General features: G+C 46.5%; 1 long non-coding RNA gene across 1 annotated transcript; it reads left to right on the top strand.

Annotated features, from left to right (window-relative positions):
* Positions 1 to 10,287: 10,287 nt before the first annotated feature.
* LOC128312635 (uncharacterized) lies at positions 10,288 to 12,752 on the top strand. Its single transcript, XR_008292176.1, has 2 exons — positions 10,288 to 10,416; positions 10,977 to 12,752. It is a non-coding gene; the product is annotated as an uncharacterized LOC128312635 (long non-coding RNA).
* The last annotated feature ends 333 nt before the right edge of the window (positions 12,753 to 13,085 follow it).

The following is a 13,085-nucleotide window of genomic DNA, read 5'->3' as shown; positions in this document are numbered from 1 at the left end:
GAGCCCAGAGCACTGGTCCCAGGTTCTCCCTCCTCACAAACACCTGAGAACTCAGCTCATGGGCAGACCGCCTGCCAGCGGGATGATGCGAAGGGCCAGGAAAGAGACAGCAACAGGAACAGGGTGTTCCTTTGTCCCCATTCATGGCCAGAGAAAGCTCATCCCCTCAAAAATTAAAAAGAAGGTTTTTACTCTCAAAGAGCTCACATGAAAACAGCTAATACTGATTACTACTAACAGTCTACCGTAAGTTCTTTTAACCTTCCTTCAAACCCTGCAAACCCTATGATATGAGTAGTATTGTGAGCAGATGGGGAAAACCAGGCCCTAAAATGTTAATTTCCCTAGTACACAGATACTGGCTGAGCCAGAATTCAAACCCATAAAGCAGTCTAGCTCCGGAGAAGTCTGTGTTGCCCTCCAGCTTTCATTAGGAAAGGAAGGGCCTGGATAGTATGAGAAGGACTCTGATGGGTCGATATAAAATATAAAGAGAAGGCATGCTCATAGAAGGATGGAAAGACTGACTGGACCAGATGGAAGAAGCTGGCAAGGGAAGGGGTGGCCTGGAATAGGAAGAGAAGAGGAGAGAGCAACAAATTTGAGATCAGTCTGAATAGGGTATGGAGGCCCAGAAGGAAGAAAGGGCTAAATGGTTAGCAGAAAGATGGGGGAAGAGAGAAAAAGGCCCTGGCTCAGGGGCATGAGGGTAGAAGCTGGCATCCTACAGGCTCAGGTTGGCTCAATCCCCTCCATCCCCAGTCTCCTTGGATGGTGTCTCCTCTCCTTGCCTGCTGGCTTCTTGGCACAAAGAATCCAAAGTGAGTAGGGGACAGTCATGGCTTCACATTTGCTGATAAAGTCATGGCCCTCCGGAGCCAGGATCTCTAGGCTTACAGGGCCTAGAGTTGTGGAGATAGAAAATATAAATTCTGGGGGCACCTGGATGGCTCAGTCGGTTAAGCATCCGACTTCAGCTCAGGTCATGATCTCATGGTTTGTGAGTTCGAGCCCCATGTCGGGCTCTGTGCTGACAGCTCAGAGCCTGGAGCCTGCTTTGGATTCTGTGTCTCCCTCTTTCTCTCTGCCCCTCCCGCACTCATGCTCTGTCTCTCTATATATATAATATAATAAATGAATTTTAGAAAAAAGAAAATATTGGGGCGCCTGGGTGGCTCAGTCGGTTGAGTGCCGACTTCGGCTCAGGTGATGATCTCACAGTCTGTGAGTTCGAGCCCCGCATCGGGCTCCGTGCTGTCAGCTCAGAGCCTGGAGCCTGCTTCCGATTCTGTGTCTCCCTCTGTCTCTGCCCCTCCCCTGCTCATGCTCTTTCTCTCTCTGTCAAAAATAAATAAACATTTAAAAAAATTTTTTTAAAAAGAAAATATAAATTCTGGAGGCAACTGGGTGGCTCAGTTGGTTGAGTGTCAGACTCTTGATTTCAACTCAGGTCGTGATCTCACAGTTTGTCAGATGGAGCCCTGTGTTGCTCCACGCTGTCAGCAGAGCCTGCTTGGGATTCTCTCTCTCTGCCCTGCCCCCACTCACATGTGTGTGGTATGCGTGTGTGTGTGTGTTTTAAGTTATTTTGAGAGAGCACATGCGTGCGTGCGCGCTCTCTCAAAATAACTTTAAAAAAAGAAAATATAAAATCTTTAAGTGGATTGTTGAAAGTGAGGGCCACTCCTCCTTGCACCCCCTGGGACTCTACCTGTCGGGAGGTGGCACAGCCTCATACAGTGGGAATGACTAAAGAGGATGGCACCCCATCCTTACAGGATTAGTCTCTTAGTTGGTGCCTCAGTTGCCCCATCACAAGGCCATTCCAGCCCTCTGTCAGGCTAGCAGCTCTAGGGGGAGGGGGAAGGGTGTTATATGGTAGAACCAGTACACCCCATAGTCACGTGCCCACTTTGCTACCAATTAGTTTCCTTGGTCCAATGCAGTGCTATGCAGAATCACACATTGATGGATTAAACACTCTATATGCCCTCAGATAGAGAAGCAAGACAAACCCACACTCGAATATGTGTCAGCTCCACTCAAGATGATTGTTGAGTGGAAGAGGATCCAGGGTAATCAACTTACCACCAAGTAGCTGGTTCATCTCCTAGGGGAATAATGCAAAAAGTTTAGTGTTGGTCCCTGTTGCTGGCAGTTTGGACAGGGGGCCAGGGTGATATTCAGGCCAGCCTTGGTGAGTGGGAGCCTGTGCTGTTGGATCCATGCACGTCTCACCCCTGCCGCCATGGCTGCCTTGCTCATGTGCCCATTGTGCCAGTGCTGGTTGATGCCAGTGGGCAAGCCATACGTATACATGGCTATTAAATGCTTCATCCATGGGAATATGTGATGCATGGATCTTCACATGCACAGTCCCACAGGTCCTCACCTTGTCTGTCAGTTTCCTAGGCCTACCATGACAAATGACTTAGTGACTTATGAAGACAGAAATTTATTCCCCCAAAATTCTGGAGGCCAGAAGACTGAAATCAATGTTATCAGCAGGGCTGCACTCCCTCCAGAGGCTCTAGGAGAGAATTGGTTCCTTGCCTTTTCCAGTTTATGGTGGCCTGGTGGTCTTGGCCTGTGGCTACCTCACTCCAGTCTCTGCTTCCATGGTCACACGGCCTTCTTTTCTGTATGTGTCTATTCTCCCTCTGTCTCTGTATTATAAGGACAACTGTGATGGCATTTAGGGACAACTCAGATAATCCAGATGCTCTTATCTCAAAATCCCTAAATTAATTACATATGCAAAGACCTGCCAAATAAGGTCGCATTTACAGCTTTCAGAATTAGAATATGGACATACCTCTGGAGGATGGGAGTACAATTTTTAGTCAACCACATCCTGCAATCTTTCTCCTTCTAGATTCCGGCTAAACCAGCCAAGCCATCAGTCATTGCCGTGAGCTCTTATGTATTCTAACCTCAGTCTTCTTTCCACACAAAGTGAATGACCAGATGCATTGTCTGAATTTCTGTCCATTGGGAGGATCTCCCCTCACCACTGTTTTTCAGGGCCACCTCGTATGAGGCAGGTAGGATAGCAGCATTTTTGACTTACCTCAACCTACACATTCATGGCTGAAGCTTGGCCCCTTTCCTCCCTCCTCTCTATGCTGTTTATAAGGGGCCCTTAATGCAGCCCCAGTTATGAGCTGAGAGGCCCTGTAAGCCACATGCCCAATATAAGATGAGCTGCTACCGTCTTATGCTACAAACTGCTGTTGGGCCCACTGACCTTACGACTCAGTAGGTCTGGCAGACCCCAGCTTGAGATGGGTGGTTCTGGCTGTAGGGTCACTTGAACTCTCTCGGTGGGTTGTGTCTCCATCAGAGTCCAATAGCACACTAGAAGCTGTCAGGTGTGTTGTGGTTTTTGGATGATTTATCTAAAATTCTCAAATACAGATGCCATGGTCTTGATCCAGAGCCCTGAGCATCAACATTGTGATTCTCCCATAGGGGCTTGCCATCAACTCTAGAGGGCATCTTTTCCTAACACCGATAACACAAATACAATACAATCTGCCCGACCGTGGGCTGCAAATGGCAGGGCGGCTAGCAGCACAGCCTGACTTGCTGCAGAGCTCCATCCTGCTCAGGGCCTCAGTCAACACCAACCATGGAACTCAGTAAATGGGCCAGAGCAACATTGCCACGCACATGATATGCCAAGCTCAGACCCAAAGAAGCCCACTAAACATTGTGCTTCGTTCTCATTAGTGGGAAGTATGAGATACAATCATTTGCCTTTTACTTCGGAGGGAGTATCGAAGCACGCCACAAACTACTACACCCCTAAAAATCTTCACTGAGCAGTTTAACAGGTTGGAAGACACAAGGCCAATACATATAAAGCAATTGGATATACAAAAAGTAACTCAAAATGGATCATAAACCTAAATGTAAAAACTGTAAGGGCACCTGGGTGGCTCAGTCGGTTAAGCATCCAACTCTTGATTTCGGCTCAGGTCATGATCTTGCTTCATGAGTTCGAGGTCTGCATTGGGCTCTCAATGCAGAACCTGCTTGGGATACTCTCGCCCTCTCTCTGCGTCCTTCCCCCGCTTGCTTCCTTCCCCCCCCCCGCCAAATAAATAAACTTAAAAAAAAAAAAAAAACCCTGAAACTATAAAATTTGTATAGCATGGGTTAATGTCAGCTGAATCAGGTTAACTACATGTTAACCATATGCTGACCCTTGGCTAACACTGTGGACTATATTAACTAAAGATAAATGTTCTAAACCGTGGGTCATCAGTTGTTTCAGAGAAGGACCACCAATCTGTCAACACTGTCTAGTAATCATTGAATTTGTTATTTGTACCTAGTCTTAATGGCGTCTGGGAGATATCAAAAGTTAAGGCTGGTCACACAGCTATAATGTGCCTATGTGACGATCTCAATATAAGACCCTACCACGAGCAGACTTTGGGCTTCCAGTACTGAGGGGCTTTGCATACACGGTACACAGTTGTTTGAGACCTGAAATCAAAGTGCATCCTGGATAACCCTGTGGTAGAAGTTCAAAGAAGCCTGAGCCTGAGATCTTCAGATCCCTCCAGTGCATTTTCTTTCTGCTGGGACCGCAATGCCTGTAATAAAATAGGAGTATAAACTTTATGAGTCCTGTAGGTCATTTCAGCAATCGAACACCGAAGATAATTGTGTGTAATTAGCACAAACTTCTGGAAGAAAACAAAAGAGAAAATCTTAGTGACCTTTGGTCTGTCAAAGACTGCCTAAATAAAACACAAACAGCATCATCCATAATAAAACAAAAGCCAGTAATTAGAGTTCATCAGAATTAAAACTTGTTCTTAAAAAGACACAGCTTTTGAAAAGGGAAGCAACAAATTTGGATAAAATATTTCCAAAATATATATCTGACGAAGGTCTTGAACCTGGAATACATAAAGAACTTTTATAACTCAATGAGAAGACAAACCTCTCAATTTTTTAAAAATCCAATCAGGAATGAGTAAAAGACATGAACATTTATTTCACCAAAGAAGATATACATTGGCAAATAAGTTCAGGAAAGGATGTTAAACATCATTAGCCATTAGGGAAATGCATATTAAAACCATGATCAGATATCACTACATACCAATCAGAATAACAAAAATAAAAAATAGTGATAACAACCAAATGATGGTGAGGATGCAGAGAAACCAGATCATGCATACATTGCTGGTAGGAATGTAAAATGGTACAGCCACTCTGGAAAATAAATTGGTAGTTTCCTATAAAACTAAATACACACTCACCATACAACCCAGCAACCACACCCTTGGACATCTGTCACAGAGAAATGAAAACTTATGTTCACACCAAAATCTGATCACAAACGCTCATAGGAGCATTATTCACAATTGGTAAAAACTGGAAATTTAAACAAACTGTGGTACATCCATACCAAGAAATAGCAATAAAATAGAACAGAGTATTGTCATGTTCAATAGCTTGGATGGATCTCAAGTGAAGTGTGGTGAGTGAGAAAAGTAACACTGACCCAAACTCAAAAGGCAACATACTGTATGATTCCATTTATGTAATATTTTTGAAATGACAAAGCGATAGAGATGGAAATCAGATTAGTGGCAGCTGGGGGTTAGGAGTAAAGGAGAGGGAGAGAGGGGGGTGGAGGTCAGTAAAGGACAGCCTGAGGAGTCTTGAGGGGACACAATTGTTCTGTATCTTTTTCTTTTTTTTCTTTTTTTGAGAGAGAGAGAGGGTGTAAGTGAGTAAGGGAGGGGCAGAGAAAGAGAATCTCACAAGGGGAGAGAGAGAGTGAGGGAGCAGGAGAGAGAGAGAAGTGGGGCTCATCTGAAGAGGGGCTTGTGCTTTACCCAAAAGAGGGCTCATGCTCACCCAAAGAGGGGCTCGTGCTCAGCCCAAGCAGGACTCGAGCTCATGAACTGTGAGATCACGACCTGAGCTTAAGTCAGACGCTTAATGACCGAGCCACCCAGACGCCCCTAATTGTTTTGTGTCTTAAGAGTAGTGCTAGTTACATGAATCTACACCTGTGATTAAATCGCACAGAACTATTCACATTCACACACACACACACACGTGCATATAAAACTAGTGAAATCTGAATGAGCACTTCCAACTTCCTGGTTTTACACTGTATTGTAGTTAGGGAAGATGTTACCGTTGGGGACAACTGGGTGAAGGGTACAATGACACCTCCCTGTGCATTTTTCTGCAACTTCTCATGGATCTATAATTATTGCAAAATAAAAAAAAAATTAATACATATTCTTTGTAAAAATGCTTCCCTACTCTGCTCCTCTCCCTTGCTGTATTTCTGTTGCTAAGGCCAAGAATAAAACTACAACTGCTCAATGTTTATATAACACTTAGAGAAAACCACTCCCCACCCCCACCCCCATCATCTCAGTGTAGTGGCATGGCCAAAAGTAACACTGACCCAATTCCAAAAGCTTTGAGCGGTTACAAAGCGCTGTGCCTAGGTTCTTCTGGAGGGGACAGTGAGGGGAGGTCCCTCACAGGGGATCCCCTCGCTCCACCCCTCCTCTCTCCCAGAGCTGCCTCTCTCCCCCTTAGTTCCCAGCTTTCTCCTCCTCTCCTCCCTCTCCCCTCCAGCAGGATTCTTTGATTCCCACCCCCCCAAGTACTCCCAGGTCTGTTCTAAATAGATCATTCTAGCCCCATGCCCCTTCTTCCCATCTCTGCCCTTAAAGAGCAGCAAAAACACCAATACCTCCTCCAAAGACAGGGGACGGTTGTAAGCACTTACTTACACAATATTTTGTTCCTGTCTTTAAAAGATGGGTAAATATATATATATATATATATATATATATATATATATATGAATAATCACTTCAACAAAGAAGATAAACTGATAGCAAACACGCACATGAAAAGATGCCCAACATCATCAGTCATTAAGGAAGTGTTCATTAAAACCACAGAAAGGGGCGCCTGGGTGGCTCAGTCGGTTGAGCATCTGACTCTTGATTTCAGCTCAGGTCATGATCCCAGAGATGTGGGATCCAGCCCCCCGCAGGGCTCCATGCTGAGTATGATGCCTGCTTGAAATTCTCTCTCTGACCCTCTCCCCTGCTCACACACCCTCTCTGTAAAATAGATAGATAGATAGATAGATAGATAGATATAAAATTAAAACAAAACAAAACAAAACACAGAGCAATACTACGACACGCCCACTAGAATGGCTATAATCAGAAAGACTGACCAGTGGCAAGGATGTGGACAAACTGGAACTTTCTACACTGCTGGTAGAACATACATAGTTTAGCAGGTTGTTTGTGGTTTTTTTTTTTTTAATGTTTATTTGTTTTTGAGAAAGAGAGCACATGAGCGTGGGAGTGGGGCAGAGAGACAGAATCCCAAGCAGGCTCCATGCTGTCAGCACAGAGCCGAACATCGGGCTTGAACTCCCAAACCATGAGATTGTGACCTGAGCCAAGATCAAGAGTTGGCTGTTTAAGCCACCCAGGCGCCCCTAGCAAATTTTTATTAATTTAAACATGCAAATTTCATTTGACTCTGTCATTCCACTTCTAGCTATTTACCCAAGTTTAATGAAAACATATGCCCACACATTAATGCATTAATGCTCATTGGAGCTTTACTTGTCATAGCCAAAATCGAGAAACAACCTAAATGTCCATCAATTTGCAAATGGATAAACAAATAATGGCACATCCCGTAAAATGAAACACTACTCACCAATAAAAAGAGTGGACTATTGACACATTAACATGAGTGAATCTCAAAGTAATTATGCTGATGGGGAAAAGACAGACAAATGAGTATATGTGTATGATTTTATCTATATGAAACTCTAGAAAATACCTGTATTTAAACTTACATGAAAATTAAAAGGAAAATGTGGTTCTTTTTTTTTTTTAACGTTTATTATTTATTTACCTTTTTTTGAGAGAGCGGGGGGAGATTGCCCATGTGATCAGGGGAGGGGCAGAGAGACAGAGGCAGAGAGAGAGAAGCCCAAGCAGGCTCTGCGCTGTCAGCCCCACTGCATAGTCAGTCTCACAAATCATGAGATCATGACCTGAGCAGAAATCAAGAGCCGGATGCTTAACCACCTGAGCCACTCAGACACCCCCTCAGGGGTGGTTCTTACCTCATTTCTCCAGGCAGGGTGAGCAGCACCTAAAGGACTGGCCTAACTTTGGGGGCTTGAAGTCAAGCCTCTGCCTCCTTCCGGATGTCAGACTTTCAGTCTTACCTTTGGGACACCGCACCATAAGCCACACAAAGATCCTGTTGTTTTCTGAGAGGCTCCCAGGCTTCTGTTTGCTCAATGCACTCACTCTGTGCCTGCTATTCATTTTTAAATTTTTTAATGTTTTTTATTTATTTTTGAGAGACAGAGAGAGACAGAGCACGAGTGGGGGAGGAGTAGAGAGAGAGGGAGACACAGAATCCGAAGTAGGCTCCAGGCTCCAAGCTGTCAGCACGGAGACTGATGCGGGGCTCGAACTCACGAACTGCGAGATCATGACCTGAGCCGAAGTCAGACGCTTAACCTACTGAGTCACTCAGGTGCCTCTATTCATTTTTTAAATTACATTTTTTCCCTTAAATACACAGAAAACAATGTGACAGCCCCAGATTTCATAAATGTTGCCAGGTGTCCACAGCAGGATATCTAGGTGAGTGCCCTGCTATCGATTCCATCAACTGTCCTGGCAGCAAACCGCAGGCAGTTCGCGGTGCTTCCTTGTCTCTGCAGGTCTAACAGAAGCCCTGGCCGGTGGCAGCCACGCAGCCTGAGGCTCTGGCTCACTGCAGGTCAAGTTTGTCCACCAAGCCCGTGGAGACGGCACCGGGTCAGGAACGGAAAACGGGCCTCCGAATCTTTATTCCTGGGAACTTCTCCCTGGTAACTGGATTACCGTCTGTCCCAGATGGGTGTGGCCGTAGCACAGTGACCGCCACTGGCGTTCTCTCTGCAGAGTTTCCCCCGGTCCTGCTGACGGAGCGGCCCACACCAGGTGCCCACTGTACACAGGCCCCTTGTCTGCAGCTGCAGCAGCGATCAGGCGTGGAGCAGACACTTGTGGACTCTGGCCACCCGGCCCCAGGCTCCGGGGCTGCTGTGGTGCATGTGAGGCATGGCCACCCGCCAAGGAGCTCACGGGTTGGGTGAGGCACACAGAGGAAGCCAACCACCTGTAGCGGAAGGTGGAGTGGCAAAGTCTGGAGAAGGGCGTGACAAAGTTCGGGGGGAGCAGGAGGAGGTAGCGGGATAAAGCTATAGAAGTTAGGAAGCTTTCCTGGGAAGGTGAAATTGAAGAAGAAATAGAATTTCTGGAAAGGGTCGGAGGAGGGAATGAGCACAGCCCAAATCTTTCCTCACGTCCACGTGCTCCCCCACAGCAGGACGGCAAGGCAGGCCCAACTCTGAAGCCACACTCAGCCACTTGCTTCTCCTTGGTGCCTGAGGGGGGTAGGGGGGTAGGGGGGTGGGAGGGTGGGGGTGGGGCCTAGGGTTTTGCGGATTCACTCTTTATTGGCAAGTTCAAAACATAAGAGCGGGAATTTGGGTGGGAAGGGAAAAGTGGGGTCACTCAAGTGGTCGGTTATCACCGAGGGGTCTGGAAGAGGGGAGCCTCCTGGGTGGTGCAGGCTCGGCTCCTTACCCAGTTGTGTAGCTGGTAGCTGTGTCGGCCAGCTGGTGGTCTGTTTCCTGAGATGAATGCCTTGGCCCTGGAGGTCTGGGCTCTCCAAAGCTTGCTGTCAGGCACTCGCACTACAACCCTGCAGAGCACACAGCTTCCTTCAGCCGCTGGCCCCACTTGCCTGCCATGAGGCCATCTGGTGTCAGGGTACTTGGAGCTTATCCCTGTGGACACCCCCCCCCCCCTCCGGGGGTCTGCCCTTGGACTCCAAGATGATTTCTGGCCTTTCTAACTTGCCCTGGGACCCCCTTCCTCATGAAGGAAGGAATCTTGCCAAAGGAAAGGACAAGGCAGTGAAAAGTGAGAAGTACTAGTAAGCTTTGAAAGGTAGGTGGTTAGCAGATTACATGGGGAATGCTGAGAGCCACCGCGGGCTGCGCCATCTGCGATTCTATCCCTGCTGGAGCAGAGGAGGAAGGACAGGGGCTTTTGGTAAAAACTATGGAACAAAATAGGGACACACATACTTAAGTGCTAAATAAAGACATGTGATATCTGATAACAAGTCCTTCCTACTGATGTTGGAGGGGGCGTGCCTGAGGGCAGAACCAAGCTGGAGGGCCTTTCTCTGAGGATCTCTGTGGAGACTGTAGCACCTGCTAAGAAATTCCGCTCACCTCACCGAGTTGCCCCGAGTTGCCTCGTCAGGATGGCAGCACGAGGAGCTCCACAGACCCACTTCCCAGGGAAACAAGCAAAGCTGGTAAACACTATTTTTAAAAAACTACACCATTTAAAGTTTCTGGAAATTGTCCTAAGGGCATTCAGTCAGTGAAGAAACATTTATTCAAGAAAAGCTACTAAAACTCAGTAAGGCCAGCGAGAGTCTGGGATTTGAACCGCATCCTATTCCCTCCCTCCTCCCCTCTCCCCAGCTCAGTTTGAGGGAAGCTCTACTCTGGGCAGATGTAGCCAAGAAGACAAGGCTCCCTCTCCCCTCAGTCCCCGACCAAGTGTGTAAACTAATAGGCAGTATCTGTCTTTGCCCCCAGCTCCTGACAGAGAGCTCCTAAAACCCTTGTGATTTCCTAAGTGATAAGAGCACTTTGAGCATTTTTTGTTCTAATATTCGATCTTTGATCCCAGTTCCTGACACAGAGCTCCTAAATCCCTTAGAGTTTCCCGGGTGATAGGAGTGTCTTTTATCCTAATGAGGCAACTCTTGGTGGGCTCTTGGATAGCTTTGGGATGGGAGCTGGTCACCAGAAAGACCAAGCCATGATTAGAAATTTCAAATTTTCAACCCCACTCCCCATCCTCCAGAGGGACTGAAGATTGAGTTAATGATAGATCATGCCTCCATGTATGGAATGAAGCCTCCATAAAATTCCCAAAGTATGGGATTCGAAGATCTGGTTTCGTGAACACACTTATATGCCAAGAGGGTGACACACCCCAACTCCACGAGGACAGAAGCTCCTGCTCTCGGGACTTTTCCAGACCTCATGTATCCCTTCATCTGACTACTTATTCATATCCTTTATCATACCCTCTATAATAAACTGGCAAACATAAATCAGTATTCTCCTGAGTTCTGTAAGCCACTCCAGCAAGTTATCAACCCCTAGGAGGGGGTTATAGGAACCCCAATTTATAGCCATGTAGTCATAAGTACAGATGATAATCTGGAACTTTCCATTGGCATCTGAAGTGGGGCTGTCCTTTGGGAGGACCTAGCTAGCTCAGTCAGAAGAGCATGCAACTCTTGATCTCAGGATTGTGAGTTAAAGCCCCATACTGGGTGTAGAGGTTACTTAAATCAACAAATTAACTTGAAGTGGGGCAGTCTTGCAAGGGTCAACCCTTAGACTGTGGGATCTGACACTAACTCCAGGTAGTGTCAGAACTGAATTGAATTGTAGGACAACTGGCTGGTGTTGCAGAACTGCATGATGGGTGGGAAACACACACATCTAGTGTCAGGAGTGTTGTGAGTGTTACAGTGGTATGAGAATAAAAGAGAAACACAGGAGTGTTTTTCTTTGTTTTCAAGATTTTACTTTTAAGTGATCTCCACACCTAACGTGTGGCTCAAACTCCCAATTCTGGGATCAAGAGTCTCATGCTCTACCAACTGAGCCATCAAGGTGCCCCAGGAGTGTTTTTCTTATACAAAGGGTTACTGTATTTCACCAGGAGAAGCAAGCTACCAGCACTTCTCATCTCCAAGTTGAAGGGGCTAAGTTACTGGTGAGTGTAGCCAAGAGGTCAAGGGTTCCTGTTCTCAACCTACAGAATGGAGGTTCTAGCCCAGGGGAAGCAGGCCAAGAATTCTGAGGTCCTGATCACTCCTGCCCCATCATTTCTAGGGCAGAGAGAGGTTCCACACCAGAAAAGCAAGCTGAGAAGACCAGGGGCTACCAAACCCACTCAGCTCCCTAAATAGTGGATCACAGATATTGCCTGGGGGAAAGGCAGCCAGTTAGAAAAGAGAGCTCTGAAGCTCTCCCCAGAGGAATTGATTTTATTTGAAATTGAGCATAGAGAAGTTCAAATTTAAGGACACTCTTAAAAACAATAGTTCCTCTTAATTAAGAGCAACACACTAAACCATAGGCCAGCTAATTCACTAGAGATAACCAGGAGAAAAGAGAGCTAAGAATAGCCCACCTACTCAACAAGTGGCCTCTGAAACTACCCTTGCCTGAATTTAATTGGATCAGACCAATGAACAATGTATGCCCCAGGGCACGGTAGAAAATAATACAGCAATTAGCCAGTAATTAGTGGAACCTAACATATTGATGTAATACAAAATGAGGCAGACAGCTTAACAGAGAGATCAAGGAAAGACACACTCAAAAAGAGCCCTGCTGGGGCGCCTGGGTGGCTCAGTCGGTTGAGCTTGAGCGTCTGACTTCAGCTCAGGTCATGATCTCAAGGTCTGTGAGTTCGAGCCCTGCATCGGGCTCTGTGCTGACGGCTCAGAGCCTGGAGCCTGCTTCTGATTCTGTGTCTCCCTCTCTCTCTCTGCCCCTCCCCCGCTCATGCTCTGTCTCTCTCTGTCAAAAATAAATAAACATTAAAAAAAAAAAAAAAGAGCCCTGCTAACAGCATTATCACCCCAGGGTGAGTGGCACATGCTCAAGACTGCACACTCTGAAGAGTGTCATCAGAGGCTCCACATTGCAGGGGAAACAGACTTCACATTTAGCAGATGAGGGAAGCTGCAAAACAAATAAGCAAGCAAACAAGAACCAAAGCAAGCCAGAACAAGTGGTGGGGAATCTGTATTCACATTGCTTTTCTCCTAAGATCAGGAAAAAGACAAGGGTATCTGCTCTTGCCACTTCTATTCAAAATTGTACCGGAGGATGGGACACCTGGGTGGCTCAATCGGGTACAGGCATCTGACTTTGGCTCAGGTCATGA

Source organism: Acinonyx jubatus, chromosome D2, assembly GCF_027475565.1.
Source record: "Acinonyx jubatus isolate Ajub_Pintada_27869175 chromosome D2, VMU_Ajub_asm_v1.0, whole genome shotgun sequence".
NCBI classification, from domain to species: Eukaryota; Metazoa; Chordata; class Mammalia; order Carnivora; family Felidae; genus Acinonyx; species Acinonyx jubatus.
The sequence above is the reverse complement of the archived record's forward strand: the minus strand, read 5'-3'. Positions and strand labels throughout refer to the sequence as shown.